Source organism: Ascidiella aspersa, chromosome 5 (assembly GCF_963924565.1).
Source record: "Ascidiella aspersa chromosome 5, kaAscAspe10.2, whole genome shotgun sequence".
Taxonomy (NCBI): Eukaryota; Metazoa; Chordata; class Ascidiacea; order Phlebobranchia; family Ascidiidae; genus Ascidiella; species Ascidiella aspersa.
This window is the reverse complement of record NC_139451.1, coordinates 22,073,537-22,080,081: the sequence shown is the minus strand read 5'-3', so window position 1 is coordinate 22,080,081 and position 6,545 is coordinate 22,073,537.

Genomic DNA, 6,545 nt, shown 5'->3' with positions numbered 1-6,545 from the left:
TAAAAAAAAATATTTATGATCGTAGCATAAATATTTGTAGTCTGCCTAATTTGAATTAAAATTAGAAAAAGTTTCACATGCTACTTGTGTCTTGCAGACTTTCGTCAAATGAAAAAATTGAAAGTTTAAACAATATTAATTCATAACTTTATTTTAAAATATTAAGAGGTATAAATAGTTTGGTATCTTTGAATAAATGTTATCAATCTATTTGTGACTATTTTAGCATTATTCCAAAATAATATTGGCATTAATGTGTTTTGCATGAAAAAAAAATATTATACTACAAATATTAAAAAAAATTGAAATATAATTTTATTTGCTATGACAAAGTTTGCTAGACAAAAGTAACACACAAAAATTTAAATCAATTCAAAATTGAAATGACAACAGTCAGTAAAGTTTAAAATTGTTTTCTTTAGAAGTAATTGTTCAACCTTCTTAAAAAACACACCACATCATTAAGTTAAAGCAAATGTCCCAAATCTGCATCCTGTGACAGGTGATAAACATGGACTTAGTGTGCACACGTTAATTAATATGTTAAACATCCTATTAGGCTATCAGTGTTAGAATTATGAAAAAAAAAATTGTGTTAGGAATTAAAGAAGTGGTTGTAAACCTTTGTACACATTTTGTTATTTGGTGCAGCCAATAGAAGAAAATTGCCAATTAAACACATTTGATTAAACAATTTAAAAGCTCTACCAGTTCAATCATGGTAAAACACTGCTGAAAGATTTCTTATTCAATCTAAAACTTTAATGTAGGATGTGTCACATAAATGCAGTAAATACACACATCTGATCAAGAGAGTAAAAGTACACATTTTAGAATTTTTTGCTTTGAACAAAAGTTAAGCCAAGCTAGAAAATCTTTACTAATAAATAAACTTGAAAAAAAAAACGTTTTTCTAGAAATGGTGCCTGGACAGAAACCTTGTTTTATCTTTTTTTCACACCTTCGGCTGAAAATCCTATCAAAACAAAGCTTTGAAATTTTTGGATCACACCTATGTTGTAAATTCCCTAGGCAGTGGATACTTTACGCCAAATAACTTCATTGCATGGTTTTAGACAAGAATTCCACACCAAAGATACTTGCAGAAAGGCATTGGAATAAAACGCCAAATGTGGAAATCTTAGTAGTATAGTTAGATGTCAGTCTGCATTTCATATTTAGCCAAAACTGTAAGTGTGCAACGACAAACTTTGAGGTATAGGTGTGTGCAGTCAAGGTTTCGTTTAAGCACATGAAAGGTTCAGAAAACATTTTTTAGTAATTCCAGTGTGCACTCTACAGTCTTTAAAAATTCTCTTTTTTTAAATTTACACAACTAGCACGCCTGCATCAGGAACAATGCAGACTATAGGTTGTAAGGCTTGGTGTAAAACAATAAAAGAAAACTATATTTAGAATCTAACAAATACAACATTCCGAGAAATAACTCCACAAAAACTTAAAAGGTCTCAAAAGTCAAAAGTATTGTTTGAAAATACTTAAATTTAAGCTATACAAACATGCGGGAAATTATTGTTCAAACCACTTGCTACTTCACTTTCAATAACTATTTAAAGTAAGTGGCATCCAACGGGGCGCAGAGAAATATTCAAATTAATTTACGCGGCGCTGTCCAGTAAATGAGCAAAATCGCTCAAGCAGTCTTACAAAACAAAACCCGCGAAAAAAAAACCGCGAAACGTTCGGCTGAGGCAGTGAGCTAGAGATTGTGAAAATATAAAATTTGTGTTTAATGCCCGCACCGCAATTTGATAAGTTGTTCGCAAGCTGCGCTGCACCGCAAATTATTACGGATAACAGCTACTTTTTAGTGATGAAACATCCATGTTTAAACTGCTTACTATTTCACTTCAATTAACTAAAAACACAACCTTGTCATGCTGCACGGCGCGGCAAAATCTTTAGACTTATTTACGCGGCGCTGTGCAGTAATTTGGCCAAACCGCGCAAGCGGTCGCATACGCTGCGCGGTTGACATCTCTACAGTGAGCCTTCTATGGTAAAACAAACATGGCTCTGTAGCGACTCTTTACATCAAGCTTGCGGTAACTTTATCTGATCAAAGAGATTTATTGTTAAAGTTTCTTTGATCTGATAAACCAGAGTTGCCAGATGGCAAAAATAAAAAAGCCAAACTTACCTGAAAAAAAGTTTTTCCTTAAATTAATAAAAAATGCAATAAATGGTCATGCTGGTATATTTGAACTTCTCTTTTTGTGGCAACTTTTCTCAATTTTTTTGTCGCTTTTTGTAAAATTTTCTTGGTAATGTTTTCTGTTTGTAAATTTTTTTTTGGCAATTTTTCTCTTTTTGCGTTAGTTTGATATTTTCTTAACATAACACTGATGTTCTTTTTTCAATAAAACAAAAAAAGGTAAAAAAGCCAAATTTATTTTGAATAAAATCCGAAGAGGTTAAAAAAAGCCTAAATTTTCAAATTTGGCTTTAAAAAATCCCAACTGGCACCCTGCCTACCGTTAGCACAAAATCAAAACAAACCCTAATTCAAAACTGCAAAGTTAGCGAAATCTAGTTAATCTACAATAGAGTATTTTAGATAAGAAAAAAACACTGAGTGCAATCAGTTCCACATTAATGATTATTACAAATCATACAATTTATCCACAATGGGGTCGCCGGCTTAGCAGCAAAATGTTAAAAATGTTTCAAATGCAACGTTAATTTTGTTTATATCGTATAAACGCATTTTGTATATCGTATAAACGCATTTTGTTTTGTATTTTTGTTTGTCCTGTATTTACGATTAATTACTTTTCTAATGTATTTTGTTTCACATTTTTTCTTGTAAAATTAGCCTACTTAAAAAAATAGCCAGGGAGCAGCTGACTAGATGACGTAACAGTCCTTTGCCTCCTGCTTTTTTGCATGTAGCCTATATATCATTGTTTCGAAATAAATTGAAATCTATCTATCTATCATTGGTACTAGCCCTTATTCCACGCTCGTCTCGAAGGCTGCACCAACCCTTAAACATTCTCCACATTTTCCATCCGTGTTATAACCAGGGCTGGGGAGCCGGAGCCGGAGCTGGAGCCCGGAGCCCGGAGCTAAGCATTTTCTCTGGAGCCGGAGCCGGAGCCGGAGCCATTGTTATTATTTTTGTGGAGCTGGAGCCGGAGCCGGAGCCATTTTTATTATTTTTGTGGAGCTGGAGCCGGAGCTGGAGCCGGAGCTGGAGCCCTTTTTATTATTTTTGTGTAGCTGGAGCCATTTTTCAATTTGTGGTGTTAAAGCTAAGAAATTATATTTTGTTCCATCTCCAACGTTAGTGAGACAAAAGCAATTTTTAAAACTTGCCATTGAATAAGTGACTGGTGGCACCGGAGCTGGAGCCGGAGTCATTGGGTGTGTGTTTGATGGCTCCGGAGCTGGAGCCGGAGCCAAAGGATATGAGTTTTACTACTCCGGAGCTGGAGCCGGAGCCATTTAATAATTGCCTGATGGCTCCGGAGCTGGAGCCGGAGCTAATGCTATTTTACGGTGGCTCCCCAGCCCTGGTTATAATAACCCATACGTCACCGACGAGGCCTACTGAAAGTCTGGAACTAGTCGAACTCGCTTCAGGTCAGGAATAAACTCTCTCTACCAGAGCTAACTGCCTCCGACGAACATCGGTTTTAACGGGAACACACAATAAGACCAACAAGGCATCAATATCTAAATCAGAATAATGTATAATATCATAGGATTAAGACCATAGAAATGGTAGGGATTAAAAATTGGGTTAGGGTCAAGATTATTAGGGGAGTTAGTGATGTACTTAATTTGGGTGGGGTTCGTAGTTTAGGTAAAAAGTGGTATAGGCTACACTTGATTTTGACCATTTAGGTTTGATTCTATTCTGAAGGATTTTTGTTTTGTCAAAATAACTGTTATAATCTGGTATAGTTTCAAATCGCACCACTCCCAATTGATAACACGCAACTTCGAGTCACATCCACTTTATCCTGCTAAAGCATCAAAAGACAGTATATAATACTAACTGTAAAAGAACCTTTACACCATAAGACCCCGCAAGCATTTAAAATAATTACACGACCCCTTCGCAGAATATAGTAGCGTCGTAAAATACCAGAAATATAACTTCACCAAACTATTCCCCAATGGCAAAATCTACAACAACAACGGCACAACGCGTATATTTTTTGTTTTCTATTTGGTGGATCATCCGCCCCTTTACTAAGGTGTGTTTTTGAGGAGGGGCGGGTTAAATTCTATTGATTTTAGTTTGAGCGCTTGTAACAGTTAAAAGTAGATTGGAACTTTACCCTCCAGACAAAAGGAAATTTTTGGGGGTCAAAATCTTACTTGGCCGTTTCTGTACTTCAAGAAGTTAAACAAATGCTAAAAATATATATTATTTTGATTAATAACAAGAAATATTAATTTTACCTTTTAGCCAAAATAATTTATTTGGGAATGGAAAGTATTAGCAGTATTTTATTGCTTGAACCAAAATCTGTTGGTAAAGGTTCGGTTGTTTACATTTTAAAGTGGCAGACATTGTTTACGCTTAACACAACGACCCGTGACAGACTGCATTGTTGAACCGCAATATGCACAATTAATAACGCAAAGCATTTGCCACATCCGCACTAACCAACAATTTAAGTTTAAAACATAATTTTTTAAACTTCTTAGACGTTTTGACAATTCTGAAAGCATTCAGAAGAACTGCACGGTGACAGTAACCCTGCAGAATAAATAGTTGCATCACAGAGATACTCAATGATGAAATGTACCACATACCCTATTTAGTTTCTTCTGGCGTTATGCGACAAGTCCGTTTTACTCACAAGCCAACTCATTCTATTTAAATGATTAATAATGGCATTACGACTGTGGAACGGCTATTGGAAGTAAACACTTATTCATCGACAGCGTTCTGCGTTAGATCTTACAACAGACCCCACAAACATTACCTATAAATATAGAATTAACTCTTGATGTACGGGAATGGTCTTGATTTAGAAAGCTTTAAAAGCAAGATATTATAACGAAGCTTTATTAGATCCGTGAAGCGCAGGTATAGAACATTTGATTCTATTAATTATACCAGTTCAGTTTTGTTTAAAGGTAGAAGAGTCTAACTAGCTTGAGATTTAGTGTCTTAATAAGATGCCTATAAAAATAACACGAACTTCAGAATAAATACATACCAACGATTCAAACAATTTTGTTCTAGGCAAATTGTTATAATTTGTCATCGGTTACGCCGATTATTTTAAGTAATATAGACTATAGTTAGGATTGCATTATTATCAAACGAAATCCCTGACACATTTACGCGGTTGCATTGGCCAATTCCAAATCAGGGACCTTAGAAAACAACTCAGAAATAACGTAAAAAAGTTATGTTAAACCGTGACTATGTCTAAAAAAATATGTAAAAGAATATTAAAAGATGGAAAAGAATGACGTGCTGCGTGAAAAATGCCTTCGTAAACAGTTTAAGTTGCCCAAATTTTTATTGTCGATGGTGTTATGACACGCATGGCGCATTCTGGCTGATCCGATTTCAACACGTATGGCAACCATAGCCCAAGCATAATATTTTTGGGTGTCTGCAATTTTAAATATTATTGGAAATCGAATATTTCTACCGATTTTAATAGTTAAAACTTTTTAATTAGAAAGCATTTACTCGAATTATATTGAATTGGATATAGTTTGTTTGTAAATAGTAATACAACTTTTATGACACATTTAAAAAAATATATTGAAATAAAACCTGTAACCCAGCACAGAAGATTTAAATGTCCAATGTACAGCCTAGTTTATTATTACCTTAACTTAAAAAAATAATAGTCAAATTCGCGAACTTTTGTGTTTGGTTCGAGCTAAGCATGGACTTTTTCAACGCACAAGTTGGCTGTTGGAAATGTGGAATGTCAGTTATTATTATTCTTGCCTGGATAAGTGCAGCCGAGGCAAACGGTGAGCAACCAAGTGAGTACCGCAATAATATGGCTCGATGGGCGTATTTTCTAAGTAATTGTGGCAATTAATCTACACGGCCATTTTATCAACTCAATTATTATTTAGAAAAAATCCAACACCAAACTAATAGATTGATATAATTTATGTCGTAATAATATGCCTACTCTAGATCTAGATAGGGAAAGATTATGTTGGTAATGTTTACTTGTCAGGGTTTTCTTGATATTTTAAGTTGAAATACGAATAGCAACAGTAAAGCATGTCGTGATACACAGACAGTTTACTTGCAATTAAGGAAAAAAACATGCCGATTAACCGAATTCGATATAGTGGCACAGGGAAACTTAATGTGTGTATTAATCCTATGTCTTTTATTAGTTCTTGAATACAGAACCTAAAATTGTTAAGTGTAGGTCCCACTAACCAGTATGTTGTCATGTTATTATGCGTAACACAGGCAATGAAATAATACCCCATGACGCAATTCGATACGTATATACGTATAAACATTGTCGTCTTAATCCATTTCCGGAGCAGAGATTAAATCTTACTTGCCATAACAC